Source organism: Palaemon carinicauda, chromosome 30 (genome assembly GCF_036898095.1).
Source record: "Palaemon carinicauda isolate YSFRI2023 chromosome 30, ASM3689809v2, whole genome shotgun sequence".
In the NCBI taxonomy this organism is placed as follows: Eukaryota; Metazoa; Arthropoda; class Malacostraca; order Decapoda; family Palaemonidae; genus Palaemon; species Palaemon carinicauda.
Window position 1 is genome coordinate 87,912,833 of NC_090754.1, and position 14,636 is coordinate 87,927,468.

Consider the following 14,636-nt stretch of genomic DNA (forward strand, 5'->3'; position numbering starts at 1 on the left):
TATATATATATATATATATATATATATATATATATATATATATATATATTTGTGTAATGCTACTAATACTCAATTCTATTTTTCATCTTTTAACAAAGATGTCATAAATCGTAACAATTATGGAATGACCAATTTAATTTAGGAAAACTTTCCTAAATTGAAAGTATAATGCTTAATGAAAATTAATTAAACTGCGTAACAATAGACTAGAAAATAAGATAAAAAAAAAAAAAAAAGGAAATGGGGAGGACAAATAATGAGAATGGCAGCCAATACATTGACATTAGGAATAGCAGAATGGGTCCCTAGAGATTGTACAAGCAGCAAGGGATGTAAGAGAAGACGATGGGTTTGACGAAATAAGAAAGTTTGCGGGCGTGGACTGCCAGAGAAAGACTAAAGCCTAGAAAACATGCAAGATACTATTATAAACAATCAAACATGTAGACAAATATTTTCCCCCAGTCGATGCGAATTGGTATCATGCAAATATCTAAGTTTTTACTATGAAAATGAACAATTTATCATAAATTCATGAATAGTTCCATGAAACCCAGTGTAAGAGGAAAAGTTCATTTATGGATGATGTTATAAAAACATTTTTAGTAGTAAATTGAAATCCAAGATATTACGAAATAATTTATATCTATCGTTATAATGTATTTAAATTTCAATCACCTTTACAATACTTAGAGACCTCATCTACACTAGCATATTATGTCTGGAGTTTTCTCTATGCTAGATCTCACTTATGAGTAGTCCTACCCTGATGACAAGGGTTGTAGCTAGGAAAGGGGAAAGTGGTGGGAAGGGTTGAATTAGTGTGTGTGAGTGTGTGAATAGGTGCATATCTAAATAAATATTTACCGGTCGTTTTTGATGGGTCGCATACACTAATTTTAATATATTTCATTCCATGCTCACAACGGAAAATTCATACCAAAATGAACAAATTGATAGTGGGAAAAATGAAAAGATTTTTGTTTCATAAGAACTTTCACAGTGAATATACAGGTACCATACATGTGTTGTGGGAGGGAAGAGAGGAATTAAAACGCAAACTTGAATATTACTTAGTGTTTGAAAAAGTTGAGCCAACCATCATTACATAAAGCTGTGAAAAAAAACATAACCTTTGCTTTCACTACATAAACATAAGCAACCGAAAAAGCAAAAAAAAAAAAAAAGAAAACAAAAGATATAAAATAATGGTAAGGAAGGTCTACCTACATCGATTACTCATAGCATTTTCAAATCGCTTCTCAAGAACTTGAGTTTGTGATTGCCTACGTATGGTTAGCTCATGTTTTAAGCATCCAGCAATTAAAGAAAAGATACTGCTAATAGAAGCACAGAATTGTAAGCGCCTACCAATGACATCAACAGAGTAACCACGTGATCACATTGGAAAGTCTCCTGCAATGGGATTACACTACTTGAATTTTGGAATTGGTCAAATGAGAGGCGACAATCTCGTTGCTTTGACTTGTCATGTAATGTAAGATTTTAAAAGCTCATTTGATTGTTTTTGGAACCGACGCGATTGGATATTGAATAAGCAATTAAAAAACTTGGCATCTCAGTGTTTTATTCTTAGTCTGTTTGTTTTATAAAAGCCTTCAATATTTTTCAAACTTATCTGTCAGTGCGTTGGTATTGTAATCAACATCTCTATCTTTATTTCCAAAGTTAAGAAGGACTGTAGATATCTGATTCACCCAAGTCATCTGATTTTTTGTATTCAGAAATGGCTGAGAAAGTATCATGATTTTTCCAAAATTCCCTCGTATTTTATCATGGATCACTGAAATGATCAGCTTATACCGAAAGTAAACTACTATTTCAATATGTAGATACATCATATTTCTGGAAAGATAGAATCGGGAAGTAAAAATGAGAATTAAGAAACAAAATTAAGAAATTTGCAACAGAACTTTTCAAAAGTAGTTTTGGGAAAAAAAAGTTCAAAAGCCATTTAAGCAGGGAGCTCATTCTGTTGCAGCTTTCGTTTCATTGATAAGAAGATAAATTGTTCTTGATTACGTTTAAATAGTGTAGTAGTATAACTCATAAGGAATTATATGAAACTACTGCAATTGTGTACTATATGAATTGTAATTAGCTTTAGATCTCATGGATTGTTTTTCGAGGTTTGTAAACAATATTCATCAATTAGAATGATTTTTCAAAGATAGCCTCTCGACAAATTGCTGCTGAATTTTTTTAATTAACTCCAACTATCAGAGTCTATTGATCGTGACTGTAAAATTGGACATGTACAATGCGACACAAGAGTTCCTGGCACACCTCGCTCTGAGGAATTGCTCCCTGTCACACACTTTTTGCATGGCAAGTTGTTGTGTTTAGCCACGAGCACCACCACTACCATCTCTCCTTACACTAGCTATTTGGTTATTTGCCTTGCAGTAAAGGTGTAATAGGGTGCATTTCCTCAGAGCGAGGTGTCAGGAATTCCAGCCTCTAACTGTACTCGCCATCGAAAGGAAAATTGAACTGATATTTTCTCCTGAAGATAGATTAGGGTAAAACTGTTCGTAAGTTGAGCAAATCATCTACGAAAACGGAGCAAGATAAGGCCCATTTGTGATCACGAGTTTACTTTCTTACGATATCTTTCCATTGCCGTCTTTACCTGCTGTAGAATTTTCTTCCGTCTGAATATAACTGATGTCTCCATTATGTCTTGGAAGCGGTTGTGGGCTTAGATTAGGCCACTGGAGCGTTTGGCCGCACAAACGGGTTATATTCTGAGGAATAGAAGCAAATACTCACACACTACTTCCATTACTTTCAGTCTGTCGACATTTCTGTGTAGGCTGGTAGAACACGGGATACTTTTCAGTGGACGGTGGCTGCCACTTATCGTGGTGCCACGAAAAAGTGAAGAGGGAAGCTGTGATCGCTAACCACTAAAAACTGATGGTTGTGCGGCATCCATAGAAACACATTGCTTTTCATAAAATAGTGGTAGGTCTTAGTTCACTGAAAAGTGGCCCGTGTGCAGGGGCCTCTATTCTTCTAAAAATCTTTTCTGTAGAAACTACTTCATTCACCGCAAATGCCCTTCCAACTGTCAGGTCTCCTGAGTCGTCTAGTCAAATCTCCTGAATATTAATTCACTTTTATGAGTGTGTTTATAAAGCATAGTAAGCATAGAGTGGAAATAACTAAATAAAAGCAATATTAATTTGGTTAATAGCCATTTTTTTTTATTTTTCTGGATGTTATAAACCTATTGGAAAAGCTATTGAAAAACTAGTAGATATCTACTTAAAAAGAAAGATGTTTGACATTACCCTCCATGAATTGCAGCCAAGGAAAGACTATGTTGAACATGCATAACAAGCAACATCACAAAAACAAATATAGAATTTGGTTAAAAATGTAAACTCAAAACTAGACGTATTGCTCCTATCAATGAATGTCAATAATTATGTTCATATGTTCTATGTTTTACAGCATTGAAGAATGAACTAATTTTGTTTACCACTATGATAAGAGAATTAAATTTTAGGGATTAAAATGTGAATGATAGCATTCTTTGTTCCAAGTCAAATTATATAGAGCAGGAAAGGATCAATCTTGATATTTTTCATCGTAAAGTTCTATTTTCTGAATGATTATCTTGTGCCATTCATAATGGATGCTGGGTATTAAAGGAAAAACATAATCTTGGATTCTCATTAAGGTACTCTTTCGTTGATCATCAACTCGGCCAATCTCGTTTTTAAAACTGATTCGTGATTTTGCAATCCTCCTTATTGGGGTTTGGAAATATCTGTTATGGTAGCAAAGTGTTTAGATATAATTACATTATGTTAACTGTTTTCAAGAATAAAATGAAAGAAAAGTAGACTGTAAAACCTAAGTGGAATATATACAGTTGCATTCTCATATTTAAGAAAAGTACATAAAAATAATATCAGAAAAAAATGGCTCTATTGTAACGGTAATCCGATTAAAAAAAGAAAATATTAGAAAATAATACAGTGTCGCGCTTTATGTTTGTACACATGAATGTAGGGTTAAGTAACTTTAAAGACATAATGGAATTAATTGGATCGCTTTAATACTGAACAATTTAGATTAAGCCAATGGAGAACATCAGATTCACACACGGACACAAACACACGTATACTCATATACTGTATATAAATATGAATATAAATATATATACATATATATATATATATATATATATAGTGCTAATGATAGATATTCATATATATATATATATATATATGTATGTATGTATATACGTATATATATACATATATATATATATATATATATGAGTGTATTTACATATGTATTATAAAACGAGTGTTATGATAGATATTCACATACAAACACACAAACACAAACACACAGACAGATATACATATGCACACACACATATATATATATATATATATATATTTATATAAATATACATATATATATATATATATATACACACACACACATTTATATATATACAGTATATATATTTGTTTACTTATCTACAAACATACCGTAATATATATATATATATATATATATACAGTATATATATATATATATATACATGTGTGTGTATTCTTACATTAATGATTAGATGTTAATTCCCGTCATGACTCGGAAAATAGGTAACTGGGATGTAGAAAAATTTCAAGAAAGACAAATCGATAATTTTTACTGGCGAATTGCCCTTCCATATAAACGTGTTATTTATTAGAAATATTTACTTTTGACCGTCATTGAATATCAAGATATCTCGTAAATTATTTAGGTCTCGAGTTTTTTATGTTTATTGTTTTTGGGTTATCAGTATTATAGTATATTTAAACTTAGTGACAGTCTCTTATCCATTAGATATACAACCGTATGTTATTCTTGTTGAAAAATGTAGACATATAAGTAGAAATGTCTGTGGAGATTTTAATGGTGAATATAGTTTATGATATATATTGATATATATATATATATATCTATATATATATATATATATACAGTATATATATATATATATATATACACAGTATATATATATATATATATATATACAGTATATATATATATATATATATATCCTCCCTTTCTTACTCTATCTTTCTTTATATATATATATATATATGTATATATATATAATATATATACCGTATGTATATATATATATATATAGATATATATATATATATATATGTATATATATATATATGCATGTATATGTATATATGTATATATATATATATATATATATATATATATATACATATATATATATATACAGTATATATATATATGTATATATATATATTTATATATATATATATATATATATGGCCTATACGTGTGCTCACGGATGTTGTCATGGTATTCAATATCATAGTTATATCATCGCTATCTAACAATGCCGTTTGCATTTATGTGTTTCTTGTAAAAGAGAAAACAATATTGCCCTTAACTGTACGGCCATTTTAGTCATTTGAATTAATCTGTTATAATAGAATACGCAGAAGAAAATGAGTAAAGTATGATTGATATCTTTCTGATATATTATTATGTTGCACGTCTGATGGTACTGTTTTTTTTTTTTTTTTTTTTTTTTTTTTTTTGTAATATAAGTTGATGAATCTACTTCTGAATAAGTTACATAGAGGACTGACTATTTGACCCTGAGAAAAATATCGTCACATTAATAACCGATGGGAATTGCTACTGACCCTGAGAAATATATCGTCACATTAATAACTGATGGTAATTACTATTGACCCTGATAAATATATCGTCACATTAATAACTGGTGGGAATTGCTATTGACCCTGAGAAATATATCGTCAAATTAATTACTGATGGGAATTGCTACTGACCCTGAGAAATATATCGTCACACTAATAACTAATGGGATTTACTATTGACCATGAGAAACATATCATCAATTTAATGAATGATGGGAATTGCTATTGACCCTGAGAAATATATCGTCACATTAATAACTGATGGTAATTACTATTGACCCTGATAAATATATCGTCACATTAATAACTGATGGGAATTGCTATTGACCCTGAGAAATATATCGTCAAATTAGTTACTGATGGGAATTGCTACTGACCCTGAGAAATATATCGTCACACTAATAACTAATGGGATTTACTATTGACCATGAGAAACATATCATCAATTTAATGAATGATGGGAATTGCTATTGACCCTGAGAAATATATCGTCACATTAATAACTGGTGGGAATTGCTATTGACCCTGAGAAATATATCGTCAAATTAATTACTGATGGGAATTGCTACTGACCCTGAGAAATATATCGTCACACTAATAACTAATGGGATTTACTATTGACCATGAGAAACATATCATCAATTTAATGAATGATGGGAATTGCTATTGACCCTGAGAAATATATCGTCACATTAATAACTGATGGTAATTACTATTGACCCTGATAAATATATCGTCACATTAATAACTGATGGGAATTGCTATTGACCCTGAGAAATATATCGTCAAATTAGTTACTGATGGGAATTGCTACTGACCCTGAGAAATATATCGTCACACTAATAACTAATGGGATTTACTATTGACCATGAGAAACATATCATCAATTTAATGAATGATGGGAATTGCTATTGACCCTGAGAAATATATCGTCACATTAATAACTGATGGGAATTGCTGCTGACCCTGAGAAATATATAATCACATTAATTACTGATGGGAATTACTACTGACCCTGAGAAATATATCGTCACACTAATAACTAATGGGATTTACTATTGACCATGAGAAACATATCATCAATTTAATGAATGATGGGAATTGCTATTGACCCTGAGAAATATATCGTCACATTAATAACTGATAGGAATTAGTACTGACCCTGAGAAATATATCGTCACATTGATAACTAATGGGATATGCTATTAACCCTAAGAAATATATCGTCATATTAATAACTGAAGGGAATTGCTATTGAATATACTGTCACATTAACAACTGATGGGAATTGGTATTGACCCTGAGAAATATATCGTCAAATTAATTACTGACTGGAATTACTATTGACCCTGAGAAATATATCGACACATTAATAACTGATGGGAATTGCTACTGACCATGAGAGATATATCGTCACATTAATTGGAATTACTACTGACCCTGAGAAATATATCGTCATATTAATGGGAATTAATACTGACCGTGAGAATTATATTATCACATTAATAAATGATGGGAATTGCTATTGACCCTGAGAAATATATCGTCAAATTAATAACTGATTGGTATTGCTACTGACCCTGAGACATATATCCGCACATTAATAACTGATGGGAACTGGTATTGACTGAGACCTTGTTTTGTGGTTACCTTTATTATTGGATGACACTTCTCGTCTGGACTTGGCGGGACGATGGGTTGATCTTCCTCGTTCCTGTTAACATTCCTCGGGACGTAGTGGAGGTTGTTGTCGTCGTAGAGGTGGTCTTGTAAGATGTCAGGGTAGACTTTATGCATCACGTCAACTATCATGTAGGATATCTGGGGAATGGAAGGACTCTTCATCAGTGGGAATACGTGACGATAATGTTTTGTAGCTAAGAACTTGCATTAGATCTCTGGAAATGTCCTTTGATGCTCTTTACCAGGGAGGGAAAAAGGTTAAGTTTTTAGAAGCTGCTTATTATTTTTCGGTTTTCATTAGCTACCAATATTGTCAATGTATGATTTGTATGAATAAACCTATTAAACAAATCATGTTGTTATTATTAAATTTAATTCTTATTTCCTGATATATAATAGATGATGAGTAAATGTATGTATGTATGTATGTATGTATGTATGTATGTATGTATGTACTAGAGAGAGAGAGAGAGAGAGAGAGAGAGAGAGAGAGGAGAAGAGAGAGAGAGAGAGAGAGAGAGAGAGTTAATGTGTAATTATCTAGTTTTAATCAAGAACGCATCAAGTTCCACTATAGTGTCGTCTCAGTTTGCACATTACATCTAGATTTTGTCACCATTTAACTTCTGAATATTTATAGTAATGTAATTATTAATTATAACAAATATAACTCTCTCTCTCTCTCTCTCTCTCTCTCTCCTCTCTCTCTCTCTCCTCCCTCCTCTCCTCTCTCCCTCCTCTCTCTCTCTCTCCTCTCCTCCTTACTTCAAAGTGCCGATCCAGAAAATCGTTTGTCTCGAAATCATCATCGTCGTCCCCGAAGGGATTAAGAAGAGACTCAGCCACCTTGAGCCAGCCCATGTAGAAGATGAACTGGAGGAAGGTGAAAATGGGAATGTAGAAGTCTATGTTGTGATTCTCGTAGCCCTGGTTAGGTCCAGGAACTGACGACCCAGGATAGAGAACCCAAAGTAAGAATACGTCGCCATCGTCACAACCTGCAATGGGGTGATGTTCGTAAGTTTAAGGTTTAAGTTTAAAGTATGTTCATGAATGGCAGAGACAAGTTCAGGGACACTATCGTAGCTAGCAGGACATGGGTAATATTAATTCAGTTGCTCTTGAATAGCCTAGGCAGGGGGTATTGGCATTGCCCTAGCTAGCAATAAATGGGTAATATTAACTCTGAATACCTGAGGTAGGGGACTGTGACATTGCCCTAGCTAGCAGGACATGGGTAATATTAATTCAGTTACTCTTGATCTTGAATAGCCAAGGCAGGGGACCCTGGCATTGCCCTAACTAGCAGGACATGGGTAATATTATTTCAGTTGCTCTTGAATAGCTGAGGCAGGGGACAGTGACATCACTAGCTAGCAGGCTATGGGTAATATTAATTCAGTTGCTCTTCAACAGCCAAGGCAGGGGACAGTGACATTATCCTAGCTAGCAGGACATGGGTAATATTAATTCAGTTGCTCTTGAATAGCCGAGACAGGGGGCAGTGACATTGCCTTAGCTAGCAGAACATGGGTAATATTAGTTCTGAATGGCCAAGGCAGGGGACAGTGACATTGCCCTAGCTAGCAGGACATGGGTAATATTAATTCAGTTGCTCGTGACACTACCCTACCTAGCAGGACATGGGTAATATTAATTCTGAATGGCCGAGGCTGGGATCAGTGACATTGCCCTAGCTAGCAGGACATGGGTATATTAATTTTGAATGGCCGATGCAGGGGACAGGGACATTGCCCTAGCTAGCAGAACATGGGTAATATTAATTCTGAATGGCCGAGGCAGGGAACAGTGACATTACCCTAGCTAGCAGAACATGGGTAATATTAATTCTTAATGGCCAAGGCAGGGGACAGTGACATTGCCCTAGCTAGGAGGACATGGGTAATATTAATTCAGTTGCTCTAGAATGTCAGAGGCGGGGGACAGTGACATTGCCCTAGCTAGCAGAACATGGGTAATATTAATTCTGAATGCCGAGGCAAGGGACAGTGACTTTGCCCTAGCTAGCAGGACATGGGTGGGTAATATCAATTCTGAATGGCTGAGGCAGGGGACCCTGAATATTGCTCTAGCTAGCAGGACATGGGTAATATTAATTCTGAATGGCCGAGGCAGGGGACCCTGACATTGCCCTAGCTAGCAGGACATGGGTAATATTAATTCAGTTGCTCTTGAATGGCCGAGGCGAGGGACAGTGACATTACCGTAGCTAAAAGAACATGGGTAATATTAATTCTGAATGGCCGAAGCAGGGGACAGTAACATTACCCTAGCTAGCAGGACAATGCCCTAGACACTAACCAAAGCCCTGCTCCACTCAAGCTAGGACAAAGGAGTGCCTGGCAATGGCTGCTGAAGATTCAGCAGCTAGACCTATAGGCTCCTGAAAATATTCTACAATTAACTCACAAACAAGTGTGGGGAAGTTGCAGATATTGCAAGAAACTATTAAGCTTAGTGGAGATTCAATCTCCCGTCCAGCAGAATGCCAGGCAAGGATGTGTCTAATAGACCACCCCTTTTTAATATATAAGTTAAGTTGGGCCTCCAAAGATGAATTTTCTGTGTCTTCTGTTGTGCCTTAAACTACATTCTAAGCAATAAAAAAGTATAAAGCAAGACTAGGGAAATCATCATGTGAGTGGCAACTTATACATTTGAAAGGGGTGGAATATTGGAAACATTCTTGCCTAGCGTTTTGCTGGTTAGGAGACTGAGTCACGCTCAAGCTCCATAGTTTCTTGTATTGTCTGCAACCTCACCATCCATGTGAGGTAAGAGTGGGCTGGAGGTGTCTGGGAGAGCCTATACTACCTGCCTAGTTATCAGCAGCAGTTGCCTGGCCCTCCATTGTCCTAGCTTGGGTGAAGAGGAGGCTTGGGCTTTGATCATACGTATATAAGGTTAGTCTCTAGAGCATTGTCTCACTAGAGCACTGTCACTGTCGCTTGTCTCTGCCATTCATGAGTGACATTTAAACTAATGTAGATAATTCACTAAGTATCGTAAAATTATGTTCGTCTCTCTCGAGATATTTTCTTAGAAATAAACCATATACACTTACTAAGCTAACAACATTAGGCTACCACCTAAAGTTCATTGATGCGATTAAAAATTATATGAAGCCAATAATTCAAATGAAACCTATCCTGCTTACCTGAGTATAGACGAGCGGCACACTCATCGTGTGGTATTCTTGAAGCTTCCCGCAGTTATAACGAAGGTTGGTGATTTCGTGAATGATCGCTTTTTGGGCGTAGTCGTCCGGAACTCGCCCTTCCCTCCTCGCCCGCACCACGAGCAAGCTGGCCCATACCAGAGGCATCCAGATCTTGTGGTGTCTCGTCGATTCATCCATCATCTCGAAGATCACCTTTTCACTCTGGGTCAGGTATCCTGCGGAATGACAGTAATCATGAGAATTCTATAGTAAGTAACAGGTGTACATTTCCGCATAATAAACAGTTACTTTTATTATTACTAAAAGCTAATTAACAACTCTTAGTTGGAAAAGCAGGATGCAAATAGCTCAAGGGCTCCAACAGCAAAAAATAGCCCAGTGAGGAAAGGAAACAAGGAAATAAATAGACTAAAAGAGAAGTAATGAACATTTAAAACAAGATATTTTAATAACAGGAACGATATTAAAATTGACATTTCATATAAAAACAATAAAAACTTAGAAAACAAATAGGAGGGAGAAAATCTAGAGAACATTAGAATTGCTGAAGCGATTCTTAGAAAGAACTCCACACAGAATTTACCATTAATTTGCTCTCATGGATATTGATATATCATAAATATAGGAAATACTATATTATTAATTATTGGCCTACAAAGGGAGCTAAACTAAACTTCTGAACAAAATAACCAGCCTTTTACTATCTAGGTTGCCTTGGAAGGCCATCTAACCCCTATTTTTAAGGCGCGAATGAAATCTTGTGTAAAATCGGGCTGGATAGCACCGTAAATCTTAATATTTTTTAGAAATATACCTTTTCACAAGAATCATCCTGTGACCTTGATGTCTAGGTCAAGGTCATTCATATTTCAGTTTATGTTGTCTCTTTACCCTCCACAATACCAACAAATTTGGCTCAAATCAGCCAAGTAGTTTCTGCTTTAGCATCTACGACCATGTGGCAGCCTTTATTTATTTCATGATATCTCAAAAACTACTTCACTGAATTAGCTCAGACTTGCGCCTGCACTAGTCCATGGCCTAAGGTATCTCCGGTAAATATTTGAAATTAATTGATGAAATGGTTCTTGAGATTCCGAAGAGCAATCTTTCTAAAAGGTTGTTGCTTTGTGCATAGAGGGCGCTGCATCCACATGTCGATTTTCTTGATATATAGGCCTACGTCCCCCATATGGGTCCTACTGCTACTCAAGTTTAAAAGCAAACGCTTTAAAATTGGTAATAATAATAATAATAATAATAATAATAATAATAATAATAATAATAATAAGAAGAAGAAGAAGAAGAAGAAGAAGAAGAAGAAGAAGAAGAAGTAGAATAGTAATTACGATAGAACTCCACTTGCGTGGAATCCTAATAGGATAAAATATCGTGCTCAAGTGGCATATATATGTAGCCATAGAACATAAGCTAGTTACAACTCAGTGGACAATGGAAAGAATGATAATTGGATTAGCACTAAGAGACACACCGTGAATACGAGAGCAAACTAAAGTAGAGGATATTCTAACAACATTTAAGAAAAAGAAATAAAAAGAAATGGACATGCGCAGGACATGTAATGAGAATGGCATATAAAAGATGAATAAGAAGAATAACAAAATGGTTCCCTAGAGATTGCAAAAAAAAAGAAAAAAGAAAAGAAAAAAAAAGGGACAGAAGACAATGCATTGACGAATTAAGAAAATTTGTGGGTGTTTACTGGCATAGATAGACCATGAATAGACGAGAGTGGAGGTACATGTCTGAGGTCTTTGTCCTGCAGTGAACTAGTTACAGCTGATAATCATGATAATGATACTATATATCTGTATATGCATATATAAGTATATATGCATACGCATGAATACATACTTGTGTATACAATTATATTTCTCACCAGACGTCTCCCTTTTGATTAATACGTATAACTAACTTACCGGCATCTATCAAGGCTTGGTATGTGGAGAACCGTCTGGCTACCCTCGGCGATATCCTGGAGAAGGCCAAGCAGAAGGCGAGATTTATGTAGCGTGCGAAGGACTTCCGAAGCAGACGACCTCTTTCATCCTTCAAAGAGATAATCAGAAGGTCAGTTTTTATAGAGATGAAGACAGGCCAAAAATATGTTCATTGACATGCATATGTGAATTCTGAACACAAAGAATGAAATATATATATATATATATATATATATATATATATATATATATATATATATATATGTGTGTGTGTGTGTGTGTGTGTGTGTGTGTGTGTGTAATAAAACTTACTTTTCCTTGTATGTAACTGGATGCGAGAATGCAAACAGTGTCTGGCCAAGGGATGAGCATGTATTGGGCCCACCATCTCTGGACGACAATGGTGACGTAAAAACCCAAAACAAAAGATATGGGGAAAACATTCCGAAAATATTCACAGGATATCGCTATTTTCTCGAAGAGTCTGAAAAGAAAAAATAGGAAATATTATCGGAAACTATATTTTGGTACTAAAAATGTGGATTTCCTATCATCTGATTTTTCTTTAGAATTTTTTTTCTTCACTGTAATTCATATTAATTATTTTAATGATTTTAATAGTTTTGAGGATAATAGCGATTTTGATATTTTTTATTCAAATATAAATAATTTTGATAATCTAAACAGTAATAATAATTTAATAGTTTTAAAGATTTAAAAAATAAAAATAATAATAATAGTAATTTCAATTACTGAAATAATAATAACGCTTTTAATTATCTTAATTTCAATAAAAAATTCAATAAAGGAAACAATTTTAATAATTCTAATATTGGGGTTTTAGTCTGTTTATTGTTTTGGACAGTTCTGCTAATTCTATTTCATCTCCTTTTGGGTTTTACCTTCATTTCCAATCGTTTCTTAACTTTTAAATTTCTCGCACTATTATTAATAAAGATATTTGCAAATGAAGTATGCACTCATAATACCTTTTTTTCTAGAAGATTCGATAAATTAGCCTCAGAGATATTTTTTATGCTTTAAAAACTAAGCTTTTTTATATATATCTCAAGCTTTGAATACTGAATGTTTGATAATGTTAGTTTTCCTACATTTTTAAGAATATAACGTTTCCTTACCTTTTTTGCTCTTCTTTTAATCCGAATCTGTATAGAAGTGAACATAGTCCATATAGAATTAAATATACAATGAGATCTGGCCACACAAGCTTAAAGACACTGCCACGCCATCTGTTTGGATGAAAAACAAATTTGTTGATCCTTGGTATCACGATGAGAGTAAACAAGAAAGACAGGTGGTATTTTACTTAGATTTATTTAAATAACATGAAAAAAAAGTTTAGTTTATTAAGCCACTTAACAGTGCTTAAGAATCAAAATAATTTTTTCCTAATCTCATCTTTCATTTATCCTTTCATCATGAATATTTCACTTCTGACTATTTGCAAAATTTTAGAAGTTGTGTCGTAAATTTTATCATAATATCAAAAAATAGCTATCAAAGAGATATTACATGTGGCAGATAAGCAAGATAGGACAGATAAGCCTGCATGGAAATTGCCAATGAGGTTGAGAGAAAAACATCCATTATAATTTAGAAAGAACTTTATGGGAAAACATACTTTAAAATATTCTACGAACATGAAGGAAACTGTAAAGAAACTTTAAGAAAACATCTTTTGAAATTTTCAAGGAAATTTGATTGCAAACTTGATAAACTTTAACGAACTTGAAAGAAAACACTAGGATGACATTGTCAACAAATGTGGAAAAAAATTTCCTTTAAATTTTCTAATGAAAATTAAAGAGACACTTGCTATGAAATTTTCAACAAACTTGAAAAAAGAAAGTTATCAATGAAAAACCTTATATGGAATTTCGAAAAACCTAAGGAAAAATATCCATTAAAATTCCAAACGAATTTGCATAAGAAATTTGCTAGGATATATCCAGGAAGGTTGGAGGCAAAACCTCCTATGAGATCTCCAATGAACTTCAATGAAAAAGGCATCTTAAATTTCTTATAAAT

General features: G+C 33.8%; 1 pseudogene; it reads right to left on the reverse strand.

Annotated features, from left to right (window-relative positions):
• LOC137623861 (bestrophin-2-like) overlaps nucleotides 1–14,636 on the reverse strand; it is a 257,724-nt pseudogene that overhangs the window by 8,052 nt on the left and 235,036 nt on the right.